This window comes from Triturus cristatus, chromosome 7 (assembly GCF_964204655.1).
Source record: "Triturus cristatus chromosome 7, aTriCri1.1, whole genome shotgun sequence".
Taxonomy (NCBI): domain Eukaryota; kingdom Metazoa; phylum Chordata; class Amphibia; order Caudata; family Salamandridae; genus Triturus; species Triturus cristatus.
Genome location: NC_140590.1, coordinates 688,936,134 through 688,949,568, shown reverse-complemented (window position 1 = coordinate 688,949,568; position 13,435 = coordinate 688,936,134). Strand labels below are relative to the sequence as shown.

Genomic DNA, 13,435 nt, shown 5'->3' with positions numbered 1-13,435 from the left:
GGTCCCAGCACCAGGCCGAGGCTGCTCAGTGGGCCGGCTGGAGGGGCTCAGATGTGCTTTTGTTAAGCACCAGGACCACCCCCATAGAAGATATATATTTTAATATAATAAGTCTGATTAACTCACTCGGCTGTTAAAGCAAAGCCCGGAGCACTTCACATTTGTGACATGGATGGAAGAAAAATACACAGTTAATGGTAGCTCCGAGGCTTCCACCCGTGCAGATGTTGTGTAAATGCAATGTGCTCAGTTAGAATTGAATCTGTGCGTTATTCATCAAAGAAGAATATCTTTTAGAGGGCATATTTGATAACTGCTGCAAAATAAAAATAAATTACAGAGCTTTTCTCTGTTATGTCGTTTTGGCAACTCTTGTGGAACGGGTACTGCCACTTATAGCAATGTGGGATCTATAGGGGGCACGAGTGGACGAAATCCGGATCCAAGCAAAGAATGCTGTTATCAACACTACATATGTATGGCATGTTTACTATAAGCACGGGAACGCATTACTTTCGTGAGCTGAATCTCTCCGCGTCCTTAATGCTGTGTTCTGTATGGTGACTTTTAAGACTTAGAGGCTTGAGTTGAAAAAGTGTGAGTACGATGGGAAATTAAGCATTTTTTCAGTTTCTGATAGACTCACTCATCTCCCTTCCTGTCATTTCAAAATGTATATTATCTTTATTAATCAAGCGATGTATATTTTCGTATCCGTACATATATGGGATTACCATATGTGTGTGTGCGCGCATGTCATTGCGTAACTCCTTTTATCTAAATCAATCGGTGTGTATGAATGTATATGCACATATGAATGATGTATATTTTATATATGAAGGAAAAGCCTGTGTAAATTTGCCATTGCATAATTGATGTGATCTATTTCAACCAGTGTACGTGCACATATATAGATGTATACACACCAGCTGTACTTTCAGTGAGTGAGAGTTCAGACTGTAGACTCACAGATCGGAGCCGAGGGCCAGGATTCATTTCGAGGGCCAGGATTCAGGAGCGGAGCAGGCCACGTTCATCCCGGAGGGGAAGTCACGTCAGAACAGACGAACGCTTTAGTACTGTGGGCAGGTTGTGCAACTAGCAAATTATGGGGAAAAGTGATGGGTGAAGTACCTGAGTTAATCTCAGCGTGGTTCTCCTTCGGGTGCATTCTAATCCATCTTTTGTGTTTTGCCCACCATGCCACTGTAGTCTCTTTTGTGCTACATAGCTAAACACTTATAAGGTCCCAAAGGCGAGACCTATTGGCTACGCCAATGCTTGTTGTAGTAATTTGAAGGGGTGTGGGGTTTTTGATATGGATGACAACAACAAAGCGGGAGGGCTGGTAGAGATAGGAAGGGCGATTTAATTTATGAGTCTCAGGGCACTATTTGCGAAAAGATTCTGAATGCCAAGTTGATGCAACACTGTAAAGAACATAATGAGACTGAAAGTGACATTTCTTGGAGTGCATTAAAACACATGGTATCAAGAGGCAATGATGCTAAAACGAATGTTCTGCAGTTTGAAGCTATGATGATTCATAAATTACTGATGATAGAACCTAGCCCATATGAAATGTCAGAGAGCAATAACATATGAGGAACTGACAAAATTAATTGAATACCCTCAAGAGCTAACATTGGTATATAATCATAGATCCAAGGAGTCCATATGTCTGGATACAATGTCGCTCAGCACAAAACTCCATGCGCAAATAGAAAAAGGTGACCCATGAGATGGAAACCCCAACCTGGAAAAAACATGTAAAAATAAGACCAAGCTTTTCTTAAATGCGTCAAAACTGTGCAACTCTGCACATGATCATTGTTCCTAGAAATCCGAGTGATTGACAAAACATCACGCTTTACCAAATAGTTCAACTTGAAAAAAAAAACATTTTACCATGTAATGTTATAGTAACAAAATCTGAACTAAAAAATTGGTATTATGTAGATAGAAAATCATCATATATACGAGTGCATGCAATACATGACTATCTCCCAGAAGCTCTTTAAGATCACATGGCCAGGTTACACGTAAACCGAGGAGCGAAAACACTGCTGTGCGTGAAGCGTCAAAAGAAGCAAGCATATCTCCTGAGCTGATGCACCTGGAATAAAGGCACCATGGATACATGGATAGGTAACTGAAAGGAAAATGTGGAAAAACAAAGAAATGCCGGCTTCAACTGTGTGCAATGTGTACAGAACCAGAAGAATAGGGCATATGGCAGCGGCAGTACCTTGAAACTAGAAATGCAAAAACTCATAAATAGGCTAACAGTATATGAGTAAACAAAAGGTACTTCAAAGCAACCACAATCGTTTGAATTGACATATATTTCTCTCTATTTAGTTCCCACAGTTTATATAACAAAAATCCAGGTGGTGAGACCACAAGTGTGATGCATATGGGGTGACGTGAAGGACAAAGTTTAGATTTGAGAAACTGTCATAGCGCTTTTTATAGTAATGTGCAGGGGCGTTGTGGGTGAGATGGACAACAACAACGAAGCGGGAGGGGGTGGGAAGGATAGGGAGATCAATTTTATTTATGAGTCACAGATGTGAGGGGTATCTGGTTGGAGTTACGATGGGGTGGGTGCGTGGGAAGGGGAAACAGGCAATAGGAGATAGAGGATGAAGCAAGTGAAAACACAAAGAAAAAAGTAGCTTCTGAAACGGGAGCAGTGGATGGACACAAGTACTTGGTCCATGCTCTGGGCAGGGCTAAACACAAAAAGAGGCATGACGTGTGCATGCCATCAACAAACGTGGACAATGGATATGAGAGTGATGATGAACCGAGCAAATGGTAAACTTATGGGCAGGCTGAATCCCAAAGATTGAAAACAACATGTCTCTTCGAGACAGCGCTAAGTCCTGGTTTGTCCCCCAGGTGTAGGGAGAAAGCACAGAGAGCTTGGGGACATGAGTAATGTTATGTTGTTCCTTGAAAAGGATTCCGAGAGCAGAGTGGTGGATCTATCTCCAGGAATAATGTACAGGACACCAGTTTTATCATGGTGGCATGCTGCTTTTTTTTAGGTCTAATCTGTCCACTCCTTCAGCAAAGTGGTTTAAATTTTGCAGCTTGGCCATTTCTGGTTTCATGCTAGCAGTGCTTCTGCCACAAGAGTGTTTTGGTGGCTGGGCCACAAAGTTTAAAAGATGCTTATGTGGCTAGCTATGATCTACTTTCCCTTCACCTACAAGCTCCACAATTTAACTATAAAGTGTGTGAAAAATCTCGTGCCTTCGCTCCACCACTAAGTAGTATTTCATCAGCTTTCTTAGTGAGCTCTCTCACCTTTTTCCCCGCAGCCTGATTGAGCACCAAACCAGCCCCAGAAACGTTTTTAGTATGAGCATCATGTTACACCGATAAACCAAGGCTTGTCTGAGCATCATCAAAGGTTTTTAAAGGGTTTAGAGTGAGAATCAGACTACAAGAATATTTTGAGAAAATGGCACCAGAAGCTGCATTTTTACTTCTGGGCCTGCAGCAGTACAGTGGTTGGAAGTATTCATCCTCTGCACAGTAGTGTAACTCTAAATGATGCCCACCCTTGCAGAATATAAGGAGGAGCACTGGTCTCCATATGTTATAGATATTTTTTAACCTTGGCCTGATTGGAGACCCCTCTAAAGGACCAAGGGGGCCCCTGAAGGGGTGGGTACCCCCCCCCCCCCTGCACCGCAGGGGCTGCTGAGGCTTGTGTTGCACCCCTGACTCTACATCAAAATATTTCACTGACACATTATGGCTTTCTTTTATGAATGAATCTTTTCCTGTGTCTCAGTCCAGCAGTTTCTTCACCATGTTAGGCCAGTGAACCACATAGTCCCACCACTGCTCAAATGTGTGGCATTGTAAGAAGCCTCAAAATTAAGCCCTGAGTCTGCAATAAACAAAATACTAACAAAACTGACGACCTAGCCCGATGGATTATCCTTTTTAAAGGACGATTTCCCTCACCCACAGTAGGTAGCATGCTTCATTAATGGGAAGCCCCTTGCACCATGATACCTAGTCATGGTGTGGGATACAAACCCTCTCTGAGAGGGAGAAGCTCAGGGATTTTCTAAGGGAGGTATGATAAATACCTTTAGGATGAGCTAAGGTTGATGAGGGCAGCAGAGTAAAACATAAAACTAGCAATAGTTAAAACTAGCTGCAGGGTCCACAGATACCTTTATTAATGCATCCCTGGGCCAGGATTAAAAACAGCGCACTGCAGGAAAAGATTAAACATTTTTGGTCAAAAAGGGAGGTCAGCATGTTTTGGCCTATAACCCTCCACAGAGGTGTTGCGGCCTTCTTTCGGACCTACACTCAGTGCTACTGATATTGTGCTCTAGCTATCATGTCTCTTGCCCTTGTGGTCTAAGGTATGTCAGAATGACAACATGGAAAGTGAATACTCATGCAGACCCAAGGAACTAGATTGTCTAAAATGACGCCGCATGTATCTTTTCCTAATGGGGCTGTATATTAGTGGTTCACTGTTTTATAACATCATTCATAAATCGACTACCTGTTATGCAACTCTGATTATATATAGACAATTGTAATTGGAGTCTCAGGCCCCTTAACATTGCAATAGCCCCGGGAATGAATGCAATTAGCAGAGACACATGGCACTAAGAGGCGACAGTATGGTTGCTAGACAAGATGCACTCATATCATACCAAGGGGGGAGGGTGTTGTTTTTAAAGGTCCTTGCCTCAGACTCTGTCGTAGTACCCATGTAAACACAGCTGCTTGTCGACGGGAAACCCTTATTCCTGACTTTTACGCCCACTCCATGCATTGGGCCTTTCAATATACCTTGGTTCAGTCGACAGGGAGCAGCTCTTCCACGCAACCCGTGTAATATGGTAGCCTGATAAACAAGTCTCCAGTACCATCTATTGGTACTTTCATGCATTAAGTGCACCATTATTTATCATTGTAAGACCGTTGAGGATAAAGACGACTTTCTCATTCTTTCTACCGGCCTACCTAGATGATCACAGAACTATGTGTACATGTGACATAATAATAAGAGATATAGATACTTCATATACTGTGATTACCTTTCTCTTCTGAAATACCCTGCATCCCCCCTCTCATTCTTTACTTTTCGTCTTTTGTCACATTGCAGCCAAGACGTGGAACGAGCTACCGGCAGATATCAGATGCGCCCCCTCCCTGAACACCGTCAGGAAGACCCTCAAGACCTGGCTCTTCAGCTAAACAGATCTGCGGACCCCCCTCTCAGCGCCTTGAGACCCTCACGGGTGAGTAGCGCGCTTACAATTCTCTGATTGATTGATTGATTGATTGTCTTTCCTTTGTTTTTTTCTCTCTCCTTTGATGGCTACTTAGGACTGAGAGTACCCTGAGCTCCATGCCAGGGCTGAGGTGAGGTACGACTCCTGACGGTATTGGGTTAACCTCACTCCATGTGTAAAGTTTCTCTCAAACAATCTCCTTATTATTAAATTGAGTGTTATCTCTACCCACTGATCTTTGGAAGAGGCGTAGAGAGAATACAAAAGAGGGGCTTGTGGCAGGGATATGATATTCCCTCTGATGCCCTTAAGTTGTTCTGCCTTGTACCTATAAGCAGTACAGGACAGATGTACAAAGGCCATTTTCATTTCTAAACAGGCCGAATTGCAATTTTGGCCTTTAAAAAATGGAAAACAGCATTTTCCTATGTACAACAGCCTTTAGGGAATCGCAAAATGTGATATCTACTGAGTAGAAATCGCATTTTGCAATTCCCTAAATAGGAAAACTCAAATAGGGATTTCCTATTTGCGAGTTCTTAGTTCATGTACAAAGCATTTCCTAAATAGAAAATGAGCATTTCAAAGTCGATGGTAACCATGTGCAATTTGAAAAAAAGCACCCCAAGATGCTTTTTTAGATCTGCAATAGAGCCCACACATGCCCCTAGGGCATATGTCTGCTCTACATGTGCATCACTATTATTGAGGTGCATTACGGGGGGCTTATGCCCATAGCCATTCTTAGTTTAGCATTTTCTAAATAGATATTTCCTAATTGGAAATCGCTATTTATGAAATGCAAAACTGGCCCAATGGTACAAATGTCATGGGATTTCCAAGTTGTAATTACCTAAAAGCGATTCCTACTATGTAGGAATCGCTATTAGGAAATCGGTAATTTCATACATATAATTTTGCATTTTCTAAACGGCGATTCCCATGGAGTTGCTATTTGAGGAAAAGGAAAATTGTATTGTCGTATATCTGGACCTATGTGTGTTGACTTAACTATGTCTGTTGACCTAGCTGTTTTGTTTGATCCTGTTTTCCAGATATGGTTGTTCCACTTAAAAAACCAACGGCACATGTTTCTTTACAGGTGACCAACCGCCAGTGGATCCCCATTGAATGGATATCCACAAGATCACTGGATGGTTTGTCTTATTTTGAGCACAATATCAAGCAGAAACACTGAGTATATCTACTCAAGAAGGCCGCAACACCTCTGTTGAGGGTAATAGGCTGGAACATGTCGACCTACATTTTTGACCAGGGAAAGCAGGTTTAATCTTTTTCTACAGTGCCCTGTTTTTAATCCTGGCCAAGGGACGTACTAATAAAGGTATTTGCGGACCTAGTAACTAGTTTTAACTATCACTAGTTCCTCTGATTTTGCTCTGCTGCCCTCATCACCCTCAGCTCATCCTTAAGGTATTTATAATACCTTCCTTAAAACACCCCTGAGCTCCTCCTTCTCAGAGAGGGGGATTTAGCCCACACCGTAATAGGTATCACAGTGCACAGTGGCTGAGGGAAATTGTCCTTGAAAAGGAATACTCAATCACGGCCTGGTCATTAGTTTCATTAGTATTTTGTGTTTTGTAGGCCCAGGGGTTTCTTTTGTGGTTCAAATGTATACATTAGGGGAGGTAACCCTTGCTGGTCTTTAAATCTCCTCTGGCCTTCCTGTGTGATTGAGAGATTGTAATGTGTCTGAATAAGACAGCTGCAAGGACTGTGTTTCCCAAGTGATTAGTCAAGAAGTAAAACAATTAGAAAAATAAAGGAAAGATGAATGCCCACATGCACCACAACTCTAGAAGGAATGCTGAGCATACACTACCCACCTGCAGGATCTTGCGCTCCAGAGAGCAGATCAGACCTCGCGATATCTCCTGCTTTGGCAGTTCCTGAAGTCTGCAGTGCCAATTAGGAGCACATGATACCTTTGCCATTTCAGTGCTCAGGAGCCTGAAAACTGAGATAGCCTTGGCATTCGATGTGTGTGTCTGAGCTTTGCCCTCCTGCTGACGTTAATAGGGTCAGGTGTGAGTGGGCCATACACACAACTACCAAGCCATCTAGATTCAGTTACACAGCATGTTTAGGAATCAGTCTGATGATGCATGGCAAGGTTAGATTCTGTTTACCTTCCCAATCCGTGGAATTAATTTAGTTTCATAATAGAACATGAAGCATTGAATGAATGCACCACAGTGGAATTCAAACAGAATATCAGAAAATTAATTCCTAGCATGACCCATGCGAATTTTGATACTTATGAGACCAGCAAATAAGCTGTATTAGAGAAAAACCTATTAGATAAAGGAAACTAGACAATTTAGTTTGTTTTTATGGTGTGCACTGTTCAGACACAGCTGATAAACATTTAATCTTGAGGGCCAAGGGAGTAGAGTGAGCAAGCTGTACCAATCTTTTAAAAAATGCATTATGATCTTTCTACTTCCTTTAATTTTTCAATTCCGCCCTTTTCAAGCTATTTATAAGCCAAGAAGTGTAACGGAGAATTGATTCTTTTTGCAAAAACAAAATATGTTGAACTCACAATTTTAAGCCATATGTGCCAGGGATCGACAGACCTTGCAAGCCCATAATGTAGTGTTCCTACTCAGGTCACTGAGGGCTTACAGGGTCAGACAGCAGAGTAATACCCCAATATCATAGACAAAGGACCATGCTTCAGTAGTGATTATGTCATAAAAATCTTCATCAATATAATGAAATTCCTCCACCGGAGACATGAAAAAGCTGTAGCAGTAAATGCTCTCTGAGAGCAATGATGTAGCCTCAGAAACAATCTCTCAAACACACCATGAAGTCTTGATGAAATGTCAGCTCTGAATACACTAAAAAACCTCAGTTTTTCAGTTTCTGTAAATACACAGATTTTCATTATTGAATGAAATTAGAACTTTTCATTTTGGAAAAATAAACTCAAATACACCAAAACTAAAATGTGTTCTTTTGTTTGAAAAACTCTTCATCTGTGAGCAGGAAGAAGTAGTCTACGATGTGTAAAGTAGCAATTTCTGTGCTGCGGTGTAATCTGAAGCTGGATTGGTAGTCGTGCAGGAGATGGTTAGCATTGAAGTGATCCTGGATTGAGCTTTGACTGCTTTTTCAATGATCTTGCTGATAAAGGGTAGGTGAGTGATGGGTCAGTAGTTTTAGGAGTGGAGGTTTTTACCTTTCTTGATAGCTTCTGTCAAAAAGCATTGAGTAAGAAAGGTGTTGACAATGGCGGCTAGGGGGGAGAGAGCTTTCCCGCTTTAACGAAGGACATGAGTTGTCTGTTTGAGGCATGGAGGATCTTCAGGATCATGAGGTCATCAGGAGTTTTGATTTACTAATTTGTTTTGTATACATGATTTATTTGCCAGTTTAAACATAATTTATCAATTATTTTAAATATAGTAACAGCCTGTGATATACCTGAAGTCTCACATAATTTACTTGGCTCCAATGAATTTTTCATGGACACTGCTAAACACAAGGCCGGCATGTGGCAACTAAACTTGGATAATTGAAAACATCCCATATAAAAAGTAAAAATGGTCTCATATTGAATATTTTATGAATTTTAGTAAGAGGTCCTTAATCGCATCAGGAAGTGACGGGGGTAGTCAAAAAAAACCCTCGTACAGGGAAACTGCAAAAGTATCTTTGACACTGAAAAACACTACTTTACATGAAAAAAAATGGTGCCAAGACTCGAGCATAAACAGCAGAATGGTTGCCCACATATGTCAAGAAGAGTGAAGTCTGGAAACTGAAGGGCTTATTTATAAGCCCCTTGCGCTGCAGGTACATCACTTTTTCCCATATTAAAAGTGGTGTCCCGGCAGTGCAAGGGCTAGTAAATAAGCCCCTAAAGAGATTAGGGTTTTGTTCTGGGCTACAATCCTAGCCCATGTAACATCGCAACATTTGCTAGTGTTTGAAATTGTTACTTAAGGGTTGGTAGATGGTGCAAGCTGTGTCCGCTAGTGTGGCTCACTTATCTTCAGATATTGAGATAAACTCAATTCCAGACCTGCTCACAATGTCAACCTGCTTGGAACACCACAGATTTTGGGGTGAAGAATGAGCAACTGCTTGTCAGGAAACGTTCTCAGGCTACACACCACATTGCTTACAAGCACACCTTCTATCTGCGTGTCAGTCAGTCAAGGTATTTAAGCATCAGTGACAAGCAAATAGGCGATTTTACATACTTGCTTGTTCAAGACTTGGGGAACACTAGTTTCCATTATTTTTTCTGTACTGACACTTAATTCCATATTTTGGCCTGGTATATCCATGTACCATCATAGCTTCTAGTGTACAATTTCCAATCTTTTCCAGGACCTGATAGTTATGTATGGTCCCTATGCAATCAGTCCATCCTCTGCCACTGTTCTTAGAGATCTCAGGGGATCCTCTGATATCTTGTTGGCAGTGGGTGCATGTTTTTGAAACATGTAGGAACAAGTGGTGCATCAACGTTTAGACCATAAAAGGTAACAGTTCTTTTTAATGTGTTGGTTGGGGTTTGAAGAAAAAGCCAACTTCAAACACCTCCCAAATTTGGTCTTGCAGTAAGTTAGGAACCTTGTAATTATCAAAAGGTATTGAAGAAGCTAGAGGGTTGTTATGACATTCAGCCTCACTTACCGATGTTGAGGTGCAAGTTGAGGTGCAAGTTCTTCATAAGAGTTCAGAGACAAACAGAGAATATAGATGCTTGTATCCTAGCTTTGCCAAGGCTGGTTTCACAAAATCAGTTCATCGGCTGGTGTTAAGAAAAAAAACATTCAGAAAACTATGGAAAATCCCACACAAGAAGAGACAATCAAGACGGGGAAAATCATAGTGACCTCACAAGTGGCAGAGAATTAGAGAACTGAATGAATATAGATCCAAGTCTTTACTGAGTTGCAACAAAACATTGACAAAGTACAAAGGGGAAATGCTGTTTCTACTTTGTGTGTGTGCTGTACAGCGCAGCACGCATGCAAAGTAGGAAAAGCACAGTGAAATGAAGACATTTCTCCGTTTAACGCCTGCTTTTCAGCTGCATTAATTTTTGGTGTAAAACCCTTTCTACCAATGTTAGTGAATAGGGTTTAGCATCAAAAAGCATGGGTGGCTGCATGGGAACGTCCATGTACCACCCATGTACCACCCCTTGATGCAAAGTAATGCAAAGCATTGTTTCACACTGCTTTGCATTACTTTTACATACAAATCAACGCTAATACCTATAGTGTTGGTTTGTAAATCCCAAAACAGGTTTAGAGTTGGGTTTGCATTGACACACTAACTCTAACCCGACGCTAAACCTTTAAAAATCTTGGCCAGCGTGTCGGAGTGCAACTTGGAGTGGATAGAAAGCTGCAGTTGTAACACAAGAAATCAATGGTCTGTCTGAACTGCTCCAAGATGAATTCTAGGACATGGTTTTGGTGGTTTCTAATGATGGCATAAGGAATGGTGCTCCTTTAGAGTGTGTTACTCCCTACATAGATCTATAATTTGGGGCACGTCTTTACTTCCGTGAGTGGACTCAGGAGCAAGAATTGCTTATGATAACCCAAGAACGTTTTTTGAGCACTTGGGGTGAAAGGAAGTTGCAGCCAGTGGATCGGGTACCAGTATCCCGTGAAGATTGTAAAACTGGCATTCTAGTGTTCTTTAAAGACATTTTTAAATTTAAAGGTGGAAGGACATAGGGAAAAGTATATGTTGGGTGTGGGTCAGCAATATTGAAGACAGAATATCGAAGGATCACAATATCATGATCACCATATCAAGGAACAAATTCTCGAAAGGTAAATCTGTATAGATTTCTATCCCTAACTCCACATTTACCTACCTTAGTGATATATGTATCTCTTCAAGTTATGTAGATGTGGAGTGAAGAATAATAAATCCATACTGCCCTCTGTGCATTTACCTCTTTGATATTTTGCCCCTCAATATTATAGTCATGACATTGTGACCCTTCGATATTCTGCCTTTAATATTCCCTACACCATTCTATACGGTGAAGGTTGCAGTAAAGCCCTCAATATGTGTGGTTGGTTTCATCAAAAGCTATTTGGTATGGTAATAGTAATCTCACTGAAGAAATGGTGACCACGTTTCCTAAGGTATGCTCAAATTATATAGGCAGAATTGAGGGTTTGGAGCACAAACAGGTGTCACTTGAAGTCAAAAACAAGTTGAGGGGAGTTCCAATCCATGTGGGAGACCATCTGAAAAAAGAACCGAACAGCTTATTTGAGCATAGCATTATGGAACCTGTGGAGTCCACATTGTGACTTTGTCCTTTGGTGGTAGTGTGCAAATGAAGTGGAAATGTAAGAGTTTGTGTTGGCCTCCGAAGCCTCAATAAGGAAATCTAGACTCCCATCTGCCTCACATAGAGAGTGCAACATATTTGGAGTATATTTCGAGGTGAAGTGGTTTACGAAGATTGATTTGACCTCTGCTCATTATTATGTGGTGTTGCAACGTTAATCTTGTCATATTACAGCTTTTGTCTCTCTTGACTGAGTTTTTAAATATTGCTGTACGCTATTCGGCTTGGCTTCAGTCTTTCAGAGGACCATGTTCCACTTGGTCAAAAATGTTAAAGGTGTGACAGTTTTCCAGGATGATGTGCTTGTCTATTCAACTGAATGAGAGGAACATAACCACATTTCAGACTGATTGTTGACAATCGTTCAGGGCCATGGAAAAAATAAAGAAAAAAAAATTAAGAAATGTGAGTTTCTCACACAAAGTGTAGAATTCCTTGTTCATGTGGTTTTGAAAAAGTGGAGCAGAGTCACAATCAAGGTTTGCTCAAACTAGGGATTGATGTTTTGCCAACAAAGTACAAAAAAGGTTAAAGTCCTTTTTAGCATTATGTCAATTCTAGGCAAGGTTTATTCTGCATTATGCAACTTGCATGATGTGCCTGAGCAACACGTTGAAGAAGAATGCTCCATTTCTGTGGGACCAATGCTGCCAATCAACATTTGAATAGGTCAGACTGCAAATGACAGATGCAAAGCTGTCAAACCATGTAATATTTGCGTGTCCTGCACCATTACTGTTGCTGCAAGCAAGTTTGGACTTGGACGGTGCTCACCCAGAAGCATGGTAAAAACAAAATCACCAGTGGGAGTTGTTTCTCATTTGTTAAGGGAAGTTGGAATTACCTTATTCTGTAATTGAGAAGGAGCTGCTGATATGGAATGGGTTGAGGAGAAGTGTTGCAGTTATGTGTGTGGTAAAACATTCATCTTGGGGAGAGAACAAATGATTGCAATGTTTGGGATGCAGTTAGATCAGTGATATAATGCTACCAAACTACCCCGTATTGTGTCACTCATCTGTCTACTCTGTCTGCGTTTGAATTGTTGCACAGAAGACAGTTGCCTTGTAAAGTGTTCCTTGAATGGATGTCCAAATGTTTAGAGTGAGAATGGAGCCAGACATTGTCTCTGGAAGAGTTCATGAGATTTAGGCCAAGCAGAAGCATCCTATGATGTGAAGAAGTGAACCAGACTTGTAGATTTTAAGGTAGGGGGAAAGCAAAGAAGGAGCAAGAAGAAGAGCAAAATTGGTGATCCTTTTGTGTTTAAAAGATTCAGTGGTTATGCTGTAAGAGTTTTGGGGCATCTGAGGTGGAATGCTAGGATGGTTCAATCTGGTGGTGGAAGTAGAGAACTCAGTGGCACACCTGTGCGTGAGTGCCATCTTCACAGGAGTGTGTACCTCAGATTTCAATGACCTTCCATATAAGTACTGACACTTCTTCTCCAGTGCTTACTGTCTGTTTGCTATCCAAGAGTGTTAAGTGACCAGATATCTTTTCACTTTTACATTGATGCAAATTTTAATTCTATATCCTTGGTATCTATATCGGTGATTCAGGTTTCTACTTCTTTCCGTTATGTCTTTTTTTAAAATGTATATGTTGTATTTTTTGTTGAAATCGGAATCGTGTTCAGTGGAGTCCTGCATTGTTAAATATTTTGGAAATATTGTCACTGAGTGTCTGGAAGACTAAGCTGGCTGCGTTCACAGGGATGGTGGGCTTATCTTTAGACATTGTAATAATCACATTTTAAGTCCTGCTCACCGTGTCAACTTGTCTG

The 13,435-nt window shown here is 41.1% G+C and overlaps 1 long non-coding RNA gene across 1 annotated transcript in view; it reads left to right on the top strand.

Annotated features, from left to right (window-relative positions):
- The window catches only part of LOC146810344 (uncharacterized), a 209,858-nt gene that overhangs the window by 125,075 nt on the left and 71,348 nt on the right, over positions 1-13,435 (top strand). The window contains exon 2 of the long non-coding RNA XR_014965675.1: positions 5,153-5,288. This is a non-coding gene — a long non-coding RNA (uncharacterized LOC146810344). The remainder of the gene's footprint in view (positions 1-5,152; positions 5,289-13,435) is intronic.